Raw genomic sequence first — 13,766 nt, 5'->3', positions numbered from 1 at the left:
AATTATGATCAAGAATAGAGGAGAGGAAGGGTAGAAGTAAAAAAGGAAAGAGGACAGAACCCCAGTGTACCATAGTTACCCCAGCTTCAACTTCTAGCAGCCTTTTAAAAGAAATAGTTATTATTAAGTTTAATTTAAACAAACTAACATTAAGTTAAATAATCTCTGAATACTAACTAGTCTGACAATAAGCCTGTCCAAAGAGGAATGTTTTCAGTCTAGCTTTGAATGTAGAAACTGAGTCGGCCTCTCTTATATGAGCTGGGAGTTTATTCCATAAGACAGGGGCTTGGTGGCTAAACGCTCTACCTCCAACCGTACTTTTACCAATTCTAGGAACCACAAGCAGTCCTGCATTTTGCGAGCGAAGTGTTCTGATTGGTTGGTAAGGGACTATGAGGTCCTTAATATAGGACGGGGCCATTCCATGTAAGGCCTTATAGGTTAACAGGAGGATCTTGAACTTAATTCTAGAATCAACTGGGAGCCAATGGAGCGAAACTAACACAGGAGTGATGTGATCTCTTCTGCTGGTTCCAGCTAACAATCTAGCAGCTGCGTTCTGAACAAGCTGGAGACTTCTTAAGGAACTCTTAGGACACGCTGCTAACAAGGAGTTACAGTAATCCAGCCTCGACGTAACAAATGCATGGATGAGTTTTTCAGCATCACTCTTAGAAAGTATATTTCTGATCTTAGCAATATTCCGCAGGTGAAAAAAGGCAGTTCTACACGCCTGAGATATATGAGCCTTAAATGATAAATCCTGGTCAAGTAAAACCCCAAGGTTTCTAACTGTGGAATTGGGGGCTATACTTATACCATCCAGGGAGACTATCTGAGCAGACAGAGCATCTCTGAGGTTTTTAGGACCAAGTATAATGACCTCAGTTTTTTCTGGGTTCAAGAGGAGGTAATTAATTGTCATCCAGGTCTTGATGTCACTGATGCAGGCGTTCAGTTTCTCTATCTGGTCATTCTGTTCAGGCTTCATGGATAAATACAACTGCGTATAGTCGGCATAACAATGAAAATTAATGCTGTGTTTCCTGATTATGTTTCCTAGGGGTAACATATAAAGCGTAAACAGGATCGGTCCCAAGACTGAGCCCTGTGGGACTCCATAGTTGACTCGAGTGCACTGAGAGGAATGGCCATTTACATTAACGAACTGATACCTATCAGACAGATAGGATTTAAACCACTGGAGAGCAGATCCTCTGATCCCTATGTCCTGCTCTAATCTATGGAGTAAAATACCGTGGTCGATAGTGTCAAAGGCAGCACTGAGGTCCAACAGGACCAGAATAGAAAGTAGTCCCTTTTCTGAGGCCAATAACAAGTCATTAGAGACTCTAACTAGTGCAGTTTCCGTACTGTGGTGAGGTCTAAACCCCGACTGAAAGTCTTCAAAGTGGCTGTTGTCCTGTAGGTGGCAGTAAAGCTGCTTAACTACAACTCTTTCTAGGATTTTAGAAATAAAGGGCAGGTTTGATATCGGTCTATAGTTGGCCAAGATGCTAGGATCCAAACTGGGCTTTTTCAGAAGAGGTTTAACAACTGCATATTTAAAAGACTGTGGCACGTAACCCGTTTCCAGAGAGGCATTTATCATTGTTAATATGGGATCATTAATTAGGGGAAAAGTTTCTTTAAAAAGTCTAGTGGGAATTGGGTCTACCAGACACGTTGAGGATTTGGAGGACGTAATAATTGATGTTATTTCCGCTTGATCCACAGCAGTGAAGCAGTCTAATGTTACAGAGGTTTCTATGGATGCCTCCATTTCTACCGCTTCAGCCTGTTCTGGGCTGATAGTAGGAATAACTTGATTTAACTTATGTCTAATATTTGAGATTTTACTATCGAAAAATGTAAGAAAATCATCAGAGCTGAGAGAAACAGGAACATGTGGTTCTACTGAGCTCTGACTGCGAGTTAATTTAGCTATAGTGCTAAAAAGAAATCTTGGATTGTTTCCATTCTCTGATATTAAGGTTGAATAGTACTGGCTTCTAGCTCTACGCAGAGCTTTTTTATAATTTAATAGGCTATGTTTCCAGATATCCAGAGACTGCTCTGAACCGGAGCGGCGCCATTCTCTTTCCAACTTACGGGTTTCTCGTTTAAGAGAACGAGTTTCAGCGTTAAACCACGGTGCTACTCGGTTTTGTCTGACGAACTTAGGTTTCAAGGGGGCAACAACATCGAGTGTACTCCTGAGGGCTTGTAAGGCATCATTAACAAAGTGGTCATTTATACTAGGACTGATACTATGGGAGCTGGTCTCAGAGTATTTTCTCAGAATATCACTAAGTACTGGCTGAACTGTGTGTTTAAACTCAGACACAGAACGGTCAGTTAAGATTCTTCTAAGCTGTTTCTTATTCACTGGGGCAGAAGGATGTTCCAGTGTAAGCTGGAAGGTAATCAGAAAGTGATCAGAAATGATGGGGTTAAGAGGAAGGACACTCAGCTGGCTGATCTCTATCCCATGGGTTAGAACAAGGTCCAGGGTGTGCTTATGACAGTGAGTGGGTTCATTCACACTTTGGGTGAAACCAACATCATCTAATAAAGCTGCAAAAGCCTTTCCTAGGCAGTCACTGGGGTCATCAACATGAATATTAAAATCCCCTAATATTATAATTTGATCAGAATCTAAGACAATAGTCGATAGGAAGTCGGAAAACTCAGTTAAAAATTCTGAATATGGGCCGGGGGGGCGATAAATAATTATGAGTAAAACAGGTTTTCGAGTTTTCCTGTTTGGGTGACTTAAAGACAATATGATGCTTTCAAATGAATTATAAGCATTTTTAACTTTAGGGCTGAGAAGTAAGCTAGACTGTGATATTACTGCCAAACCACCTCCTTTCCCTGAAATCCTGGATTTCTGATAGTTAGCATAAGTGGGGGGGGTTGCTTCATTCAATCTAACATAGTCATCCTGATGGAGCCAAGTTTCTGTTAAGGCTAAAAGACTAAGATTGTTATCAGTAATTAACTCGTTGACTAAGAGGGACTTGGAGGAAATGGATCGAATGTTTAATAAACCGCATTTAATGACATCATAATTCTGCTTGTGAGAACTGCTGTCTGTCACTGTAAGGTTTCTATGACGCGCTCCTTTCATTTGTCTTTCAGCACATAAGCTAAAGCTAGGACCTGCTTGACTTTCCCTGCATGGGTTTTGCACCGGCACTAACCCTAAGGGAGGCTCAGAGGAGCGTTTTACACTGCTGCTCTGCGGAGCGTTTTACACTGCTGCTCTGCGCCCGGGTCTCGTCTCTGGATTGTCAGGTTAACAGACTAAGGCTAGCAGAAATGTTTCTAGAAAGAAGAGCGGCACCGTCCCGAGTGGGATGGACGCCGTCTCTCCGCATGAGACCGGGCTTCCCCCAAAACGCGCTCCAGTTATCCACAAAACCAACGCCGTTTTCTGGGCACCATCTAGAAAGCCAGCGGTTAAATGATGAAAAGCGGCTGTACATTTCATCATTGACTAAGTTCGGCAGGGGACCAGAGAAAATTACAGTGTCGGACATCGTCTTAGCCAGTTTACACACCGAAGTTACGTTTAACTTAACCACCTCTGACTGTCTCCGTCGGGCATCATTACCGCCTGCGTGAATCACGACTCGACGGAACCTGGACTTACTCTGAGCTAACATCCTAAGGTTCCCCTCGATGTCACCAACTCTGGCCCCCGGATAACACCTGACAGTAGCCGCTGGGAGCTCCACGTTTCTAACTTCAGAAGAGCCTATAACCAGAGTTGAGTGTTCAGCGGGTGTGTCGCTGAGGGGGGAGAACCTATTACTAACGTGGAGTCTCGGGTGCTCTAAGTTTTTGCGTTTAGCACTATGTTTCCTCCCAACCGGTACAAACCCCTGACTGTCTCCCGGCTGTTGGGAGGGCGCTGGGGTGCTAGCTAAGTTAGCCCTGGTAGCGCGGCCCGCGCTACGAGTAACGACCTGGCTAGCCGGCTTAGCTTCCACTGTGCGGAGCCGCGCTTCTAACTGCTCCAGCCTGGCCTCCAAGTCTAACACAAGACTACACTTAACACACCTACCCCTATCTTCACTAAAGGAGGCAGGATCATCACTAAACATATGGCACATGGGGCAGGAGAGAGGAGGAGAGGCGGAAGGAGTGGTGGTGGCGGAAGGAGTGGTGGTGGCCATACTAGGTTCTAAGCTAAGCTAATAAACGTCCTGTTTATTCATTTCACTGAGCCTTTGTTAAAATCATCTCGTCATACTTAAAAGAACATGTTACATATTGACTCAGATTTCTTCAGCACAGCAAATTAGCTTTGATTCAACCAGAAATGCTCTCGAGCACCATTTTACATTTTTAAAACCAGTGGGATGCTGCCTTCTTGCATCTATAGAGGAAAGTTGTGGTCTGACCTTGGAGCCACAATTTCTCAGAAACCTAATCCACTGAAGTACATTTAGTTTATTTTTCAAACAGCATCTTTCAAAAAACTTTCTAATTGCAATGGATGCAGTCAGATGGAATAATAATTCCAAGACGCAAACTCACAAGTGTGCACCAAGTCATGTGACTTTCTTCAAAAGTAGCAGAAGTCGTTTAAGACCAGGTTTTTTCCATGTGATCACTTTATCTTTCAATTTTTAAGATTTTTTTATTCAAAATACATCTCTACATATACATGTCTCTCTTTATTGACGAATGGTCCAATAAAATTACATATGAATCAGCGTTCTTTCCTTTGAGCTTTTTTAGTTTTCTGCTCTGTTATTGTAAAAGGGTCTTTTTTTTCTATTTGTTTTTCTAGTGTGTTTCAATTCTAGATTTGAGGCAACAAAGAAAATGTGTTGTTAAATTCTTTATTGCATACACATTTGCACTGTTTACTTTTCCTGTGATCTCAAACAAACATTAATATACCCCTTTTGCGGATTTGGGAGCAAAAGTCAGACTTGTGCAGCTGAAACAATCTAATATATCTGGAGGCTTGCTTTGTCCCCTCAGTGTTGTCGTTACCGGCTTTCTGTTTGGTTGGCACATGTTATAGTCAGTGTGCTGTGAGCCTTACTTAAACTTTATTCACAACTGCCCTTACAAGGGATTACAAGCTGTCTGCAGGCAAAAAAAATGTGCAACCCTGCACAAGGTACGCAGGTGGCCCACGCAAAATGGCAAGGTCAGAGACCGCTTGGTGAGCCCTTAGATCAAAATGTTCTTGCACATTTTTTAACATAGCAAACACTTATTCAACATGCAAGGGGAAGTAGGTGAGACAACCCCTCCATCGAGGAGTTGGCAGCTCTATCAAGACCAAGTGCTTTGGGGTTTCAAACATCAAGAAGATGTCTGGTCTGAAATTAGACTTGTTGATGTGTGGGGAAATTTTCAGCTGCCTCTGCTATTTAATTGTCATCACCCAGTATTGGGCCATACTTTGGTATTTTCTCTGACCTTTGCCCCTCCCTAACAAACTGGTGCACTAGCTGTCCTTAATCCGATGGCTGATTCTTTCTACAATGGATTTTAGGACTTGGTCACATCACCAATGATAATGACCCTTGCTCAGCACCTTGGAGCAGCTACCGAGGATGTGGTCCATCTGTCCTCGGAACATAGGGGGCATGCCGGTGTTTGTATTTCTCAGAAGCAAAGGTTCAATGGGCTTGAGAGACCGCCTAGATTTGAAACTTGATCATTTGCAAATTCCACTGCCAGTTGTCCTTCTAAGTGACACGTCTCCCTTAAGCCTGCTTCCACTTCCAGCATCTTACTGCCTTATAGCACTGATCTGCTGGTTCACTCTTCCTCAACTGAAGCTTGCACTAACCTCTGTCTCTCCTTTGTGCTAGCAGACTGGGTTTATGATATGCTCCCAAGTCCTGCTCTTCCTTGAGCCACTCTAATAGAAATACGTCTCAACATTTGATCTGGCAGTCCAGATGAGAACCATTTTGTGATTTGACCCCCAGTTTAACCCTTGATGTCAAGTCTCATTCAAGGGCTGACAGATTCTCTCATACTTGGAGTCTTACATATAATCTTAATCAATCCCACAGTCCCCCAGTCTCACATTGGACGCTTTACCACTAATGAGTGTTGACCCGTCATTTTACTATACTAATCTCAAACTGTTATCAATAGTAGATGAAGCACTATCTGGTTGCAAAAGTTCTGACTGATCCCCTCCACCCCTGTTTATGATGACTACTGGAATCTTATGTTAAATTTTTAGTCAAGGCCCCACTTTGTGTGTCTAAGAAGACTTTTCAAATGATTAAAAAGCTTTGGGGACTAAATGTACACATATTTACATATAAATTATATTGTTTTGCTTTTCAGATTTCCTTTCTTTTTGTCTCCTGTGTAGTTACTTTTTGTCCAGACTAAAGGCCATTCCAGCAGGCAGAATGACATTTCTAGGGCACTTTAAAAGAAAGAAAAAATGTCCTTCAAGACACAACAACTGAAAATGTACGGGTTGTGTAACATCTCTGACCTTTTAAAGTGGTCACCAAACAAACACAGAGCTGTGTACCTCTGAATGTCTAAAGGTAGAATTATATGGAGCACTTCAATCTTTTGTGCACATACAAAAGAAACTCAACCTGAGGATATCTGCTTGTTCAGAATCCCACTCAACAGCAAATAAATGTGGCATCACAGCGGGCCGTTCTTTCATGAATATATTCCCTTACACTCAGTTGCTCACAATTTTTTTAATGTCAGTCATGGCCTCAGAGCCCGGCCATCCCGGTCACTCACTTCCTCCTGGGGAGGTTTGTTTCTGATGATAGCAGGCAAGGCTCTCAGGTACAAATCAATTTTGGCCTCTCTCCCTGCTTCTTAGAAGCCACAGTATATTTTTGGAGCACTTACCAAAGTCTGACATGTTTGATTCTTTTTCTTCACCTCTACTTCAAGTGTTTCACACTCCTTCGTGCTGTTGCTGATCTCAGTCTCCTGGGGAGAGAAAAAAAGGATAGGACAACTGCTATGGTTTGTCAGGAACAGTAGCAAACAAGAAAACTGACAGAAAAGATGGAACTCCTTTCCGAATTCTGCTGGGATTTGCAAGCATATGTGTACAACTGTTCATGGATAATGATGTTTCATTTAGTAGCATTTGATGTTAACAAAACTTGGTTGTCTAAAAGCACAGTAAATATCTTGTTACAATTTCTTTTGTTGTAACAAAACAAAGTTTCAGTATATTATTGTTTACATTTATTTATTCAAATCTTTGACTTTGTTTTACAGATATTTATAGATTTCAACATATGAGAAAAATATTGTGTTTGATTTGCACAGCATTTTTCTTGGTTTGTAAGATTTATTAAGAATAATTATGATAAAAGAAAAGTAGAAGACAGCTTTAACTTTTTTTACAATGTGTAATTAAAGCCAAAACAGGAACAAAGTCTACTAAAATCCCCATAGAGTTTTCCTGAATGTGTCACAGAAAACCTTTCTTCATTCTCAAAAGCTGCAGACAAAGAAAGTGCCTTTATGTTCAGCCCTGATTGAGATGTCTCATTTGTTCTGAGTGCACTACAGCACTGAGTTATTCTGTACTTCCAGCAAATTTGCATGCATCACACAGCAAAGTAAGAGTAACGTGACAAAGGGTGCAAAGTCTTCTTTGGTATTCACTTTGTGCAAATTTAGCTACTGTATTTATCCCATAGTTCAAAGTTATTCTGTTTCCACCTGTCCTTCTGATATAAGCTGATAAATATTTCTGGTGAAAACAGAGTTGGAAAAAGTGGCAATGTGTTAAAAGATCAGATTATGGAATCAAACACAATTTCTTTCTGTGTTGGTTAGTGCTAATAGAGCACTCCCAGACGCACACACATTGGCAGCAGAGCAACACATGTCCCTGAGCAAGGCTAAAATAAGTACCGTGGAGCTGTCAGAGGCTCGTAGCACAGAACACAGGCTGCATGTGGAATGCATGAATGTGCACTTCACCACAGCAGTGCCCACAGCTGGATTTGACTTTGGATGCAACATAATGGAATGTGCTCAAATGATTTTTTTGTTGCAACACCTGCTGGCTTCATGACCCACATATGCACACAAAATCTAATGAGACAGTGAGGTTAGAGAAGTAGATACAAAAAAAAAAGAAATTGGATTTAACCTCATCTTCAACTTTATGACATTTGAACCAGAGACTGCAGCAGACATTATTTAATCTTGACCTCTTATTAGTTAAACTCCCACAAAACAAGCTAAACTGTTTGCGAGGTGTGTGGATATGTTGTTTCTGACATTTTGTGATTAGGCAATTCCAAAAAAAACAATCAACTATCATTGTTCGTCATAAAATAACACAAATTTGGCTTGAAATGTGAAAGATTTAAACGTTGATTATAGATACAATATACTATTATAAGTATTCACTCACTTGCCTTGACTCACATATCCCTCGTGCTATCTTGTGGGTCAAAATGACTCCACCCTTACATTGTCGTGTCCTCCCTACCATGGGAAAGGTGGATAAAGGTGAAAAGGATTTCATGTAATCCATGGACACCAGTGAAGATCACAAATCATTGAAGAAAAAAGGTTCAGAGCACTGTCTTGTGGGGTCTAGATGACCCAACTCCCAATGTTACAGTGCCTTGAATAGCAAAAGGGATAAGAACTGAAGTGCCATCCCAATCCTAACCCATAGAAATCAGTATGATGTGGGTCTACCTTTTGCAGCTATTATAGTTTCGACTCTTCTGGGAGGGCTGTCCACAAGGTTGAGGAGTGTGTTTATAGGAACTTTTGAGCATTCTTCCAAAAGTGCATTGGTGAGGTAACACACTGATGTTGGTCGAAAAGGCGTGCTTTACACCCCTACATCTGATGCTTTCCATTGCACAAGGTGATGTATGGCTTGGAGGCAGCTGCTCGGCCATAGAAACCCATTCCATGAACCTGTCTGTGTACTGTTCCTGGACTAATCTGAAGGTCAAATGAAGTTTGGAACTCTGTGGCAATTGACTGTGCGGAAAGTTGGCGACCTCGTTGCACTAGGCGCTTCAGCATCTGCTGACCCCTCCTCATCAGTTTACCCTGCCTACCACTTGGTGTTATGATACAGCTTACATTTGACTGTGGAATATTTAGGAGTGAGTAAATGTCATAGCTGGATTTGTTGCACAGGTGGCATCCAACGAGAATTCCACGCTGGAATTCACTGAGCTCCTGAGAGCGGCTCATTCTTGCACAAATGTTTGGAAAAACAGTCTGCATGTCTGAGTGCTTGGCTTTCTACACCTGTGCCCAGGCCAAGTCATTAGGATCATTTGGATGGGTAAAGGAATACTTTTGGTAAAATTTAAAAAGAAGGCACAGCAGAAGAGTCAAACTTTGCTGTAAAACTACCGGTAGATTAAACTCAACCATGGATTCATTTTCTATTATAACTTTGTTTGACTTTGGGTCAGAAGAGAACATTATTCAACCTGATCTCGAGCATGCGGAGGGGGACGCCCTGAACAAGTTGGCAGTCAATCACAAAGCCACTGGGAGATAAACAGCCATGCACACTCAGTCTTCTTTGAATTGAAACCAACCCAACACACGTTGGACTGTAAATGTGAGAGGAACCTAAAGAGGCAACAAAAAGCTCACATGAGCATGAGAATAAAAACTCAAACTCCTTACTGAAGGAACTCATCCAGGAATCTGACAAAATAACCTAAAATGAAGCTGCAACTAGTGGATAAATGGTGGTTTATGTTATTTTCAGCAATTGCTGATAGTTTAAAAGGAGAAAATCTGAAATCCATCTGATGTAGGTCAGATCTCATCTTTAGCCTTCATCTTGTGTTCCCTATCATAGAAAAATTTAAACACTTAAAAGTTTGAATTTTTTTGAAAGGAAATAAAGGCAAGTCAGTTCATTAAGTGCCCATTAAGGTATGTTCACTCTGCCTGTGGCAACAAGTGACCACTTTCAATGAAATGTCTACACAAACGCAGGTTTGAGGCTTCAGAGTTCCAAACTGTTGCATTTACTTGCCACTTTTAAGAATATTTTCAGGCTCTGTGTCCAAAACACCCATTCAATGGACGTGCATTGCAAGTTTTACAGGGTTGAACTATGACTATTTAGGGATTCGGATTTGGCAGTTATGTATGTATTTTTAAATCACAGAAGTGCTAACAGTTGAAAAATTTATCATGGAGGAGAAATTCATAATTGTGGTTTGTGCCCGGTTGAAATTACACTACATATATCGGAATAGAGCTGTAAATGAAATGCCTGGAGCAAGAATGACGAGATTTGCACCACTTTGACATTTTGCACTCTGCCTCTTCCAAATGTAGGTGGTGGACACGCGGTAGTATCTGCGAATGTCTAGTATGAACACAATGAGCAAAAGGCATATTCAAAAATGCATATTTAGGTCACATGCCCAGTGTGACTGTAGCTTTAGGTTGCAGAAGCAGGTCTTGTTCACTTCACCATGCTAGCTTTATAAAAAACATCAAGACACTTAACACATTTTAAAAACATTTTGTCCTCTGAGGTTAAATTGTATGCACCTCACATCTTCACTGCAGTAATCTCATGAAACTGAATGTTTTTTAAGAAATCTAAAGATAAAAGTTACTCTCAAACAGGGGCATTAACCTTTAACTGAAATTTAAATATTACATATTTTGTGTTGAAACAATCTCATAGGACACGTTTCACGAACTGTCATGTTTTTTGGCCCCCCTTTGTTCAGCTTTTAAATAGAGTACAAGCACACACGTGTGATTGAATGTTCAGACATTGCACCATTTGTTTGTCTCATCAGGACTGGAGTATAAAGAGTATGCATGCAAATTAAAAAGTAACTTGAAAGGGATTGAATAAGATCAGACACGTTCACAAAGACATATCGTCAAGAAGCAGAAAACTAAATTGTTACCATCTCCCATGTGGAGGTCATAACCAATGTGTGCAATTTTCAAAAGCAGTCTGTTACAACAATGTTAAATATTCCACTCACATACTTGCACCAACCAGACACTCGTGCATCTTTTCATACCCACACACAAACACTTACAAGTTTGCTGAGGCACATTTGGTGTGTGCATATTTGGCAATGTTCAATTAAAATTCTCTCTGATAAAAGATTCAAATGGTTGCCATTGTGAGTAATGAGCTCTTGTATAAGTGAAGAGGCGTTTACTCTGCAGTAGATGGAGACAGATGAGGAAGGCTATCTCCTTTGGCTGTGTTTACCATTTGCGTCTCAGCAACATGAATGCAAATACATGTGCAAGAAAGGCAAATCCAGAGCAATCTTCACCTTTACTCTGAGAGTCTACACTTCATTTTTCAAAAAAAGGGACCAATCTGTCATCCAAGGTATTAAATAAAGACAATCTCTGTGTTAACGATTTTCACATTGCTGCTTTGACAAAAAAAATCATTCTTAATAAATTTCCTAAATAGCCACAGCTATGTTTTATTAAAAAAATAGACAGAGAAATTATTCATTAAAAACATGTTTATTAAAACATTTTTATTAACAAAAGAGTATATTGTAAAAACTATTCTTAAAAGATGTAAAATAAATGAGCTTTTTTATTTTTATTATTTCACAAGCTGTCCTTAGTATTTCATGACTACAAGTTACTGTCTTGACAATTCCAAAACTTCAATTTATCCGAATCCTTACTTGTGCAACAGCCAAACCAACTCCCACTGCAACTTTTTTTTGGAATTGAGCAGCTTTTACTGCAACTACCATCAACATGCAACAAAAAACAGCAATCCAGACCATCATATCTCTGTCATGACTAAATGGATCCTAAATGCTGACCTGGATTCACAGCAAAATTTAATCTCTGGTATCACATTGATGGTAAAACACAAGTGGAGTTTTAAAAAAGCTGCATTATTACTCCAATTGCATTATTTATTTTTTATCTTGGTTTTGGTTGTTTTTATCGCTTGCATCTACCATTGTTGTTAAATCTAGTCATAAATGTGATGTTTTTCATTAGAATTACCTGGGGTATTAATTCTTAAGCGGCATTTGATCCTGTGTTCTTTTGTGCTCATTTACAGTCAAACACTGCTGTAAGCTGTGTTTAACCGACATGAGATTGTTTGCCGGCCAAACAAGAATAATGAGCAGTGAAATTATTATAAATTATGACCATGCACTTGTCAGCATTTAGCACAAAGCAATGATCAAGTAAGTACAGGCTCATCTGCAAGCCCTGAACACAGCTGTGTTGACGTTCAGCACCATGGACAGCTCCCCGGTGAGCACATCTCCAGTTGCAGGTTGTCGATGTGTGGCTTTGCTCAACTACTTTTGCTGCTGCAGACTGAGGAAATCTGTTTGTGATGCAATACTGGTTTTCTTCACCATCTAATTGACACAAGAGGCTTCCCCCCTCTCGTTCATGCTCAGCCTTCTGATCTTTTAGAGCTAGAAAAACTGTATGCATAATCTCAAGTGAGTACGGGTAACCTCATTACTCTTTCACTTTCTTTCCCTCATTTCTTATTATGTTGAATATACATGATCTGCAATGATGGGAATGACAGTAAGGCTGCCTATTGGTGTAGATAAAATAACATTGGTACACACATCTTATGTCTTTGTCTGAAGCGGTTATTCCCTGCAAACATATTTTACGGAGATAGCAAATTTGCAAGTCTTCCAATGGGAGGTGTTTAAACTGTAGCGTGCTATCTACTATTTTGGCTTCATTTCTACTTTTGAGAACATTCAACATGAAGTGTGCCGCAACTGAGTCAATGCTCATCATTTTAAAAGTGATGGCCACAAAGTACGTCAACTCCAAATATAGCTTAACAGGTATTTTGATTACTCAAAAAAGTCTCCATCTCCTGAGATGCATTACTTTCTCAGAGATGCTTATCTTTGTGTGTTGCAAGACTACAATCAAACAATTAGGAAAAGAGAGGTTTGGTAAATGACAATCATTCTACTATATAGAAGACTCTACTTTTGGGACTACAGTAAACCCTTGTTTTTCGCGGGGGTTATGTTCCAAAAAGAACCCGTGATAGGCAAAATCCGTGAAGTAGAAATCTATATATTTTTTTTACAATTATTATACAATTAAATACTCTTTTATACATTGAAAAGAAAGACAGAGACATTGACATCAGTGTTCTTGATTTTTAAATTATTTGAAATGGCAGAGTGAGTTACATAAAAACTACAGTTTAGGTCTATGCTGTTTGCACAGCCCCTGATTCTTGACCTTAGAAGCAGAAAAGGTAAGGGGGTAGAACTAAGGATTAATAATAATTACGTAGACTTAAAACTAAAAACACAATACCATGGAGAAATAAATGCAGCTCTTGAACATAAAAAAGGTAAAATAAAAGATGGAATGAAGGCAGCTCCTTAATTCTGTCTCATTCTGAGGGAGAAAAGAAAAATATGTCAAAAGAATATGAAATGATGATAGTTTAAGACAATTAAGTTAAAACACTTGATGAACAATGACACACAGTGATGATAAAAGGACAAGTTACGAGTTAGGTATTCTAGAGGAGAATAGCATGGAGAATCTTTGAACATTTCTCTCACCTTCTATCTTTTCTGGCCTACAGGTTTCCCTGATAGAAAGTCTAAAAAAATCTTTTTTTTATTCTTGATGCCATTAACACCCACAAGACTGCTAATTGTCAATAGAGCTAAAGGGCAATAATATAAACTGGTCTCCCATTTCATGTTTTAAGTGTTCTTCTTGTTTATTTTGCCTATGTTTTCTGTGTTAAA

General features: G+C 39.9%; 1 protein-coding gene across 7 annotated transcripts in view; it reads right to left on the bottom strand.

Annotated features, from left to right (window-relative positions):
• rimbp2b (RIMS binding protein 2b) overlaps positions 1 to 13,766 on the bottom strand; it is a 125,018-nt gene that overhangs the window by 53,072 nt on the left and 58,180 nt on the right. For all 7 annotated transcript variants that reach the window (XR_002873875.2, XM_023958637.2, XM_078952719.1 and 4 more), the window contains exon 2: positions 6,877 to 6,960. The gene's annotated coding sequence lies outside the window, so the exon portion shown is untranslated. The remainder of the gene's footprint in view (positions 1 to 6,876; positions 6,961 to 13,766) is intronic.

The sequence above is a fragment of the Oryzias latipes genome, chromosome 9, assembly GCF_053564925.1.
Source record: "Oryzias latipes strain Hd-rR chromosome 9, Olatipes_Hd-rR_3.1".
NCBI lineage: Eukaryota > Metazoa > Chordata > Actinopteri > Beloniformes > Adrianichthyidae > Oryzias > Oryzias latipes.
The sequence above is the reverse complement of the archived record's forward strand: the minus strand, read 5'-3'. Positions and strand labels throughout refer to the sequence as shown.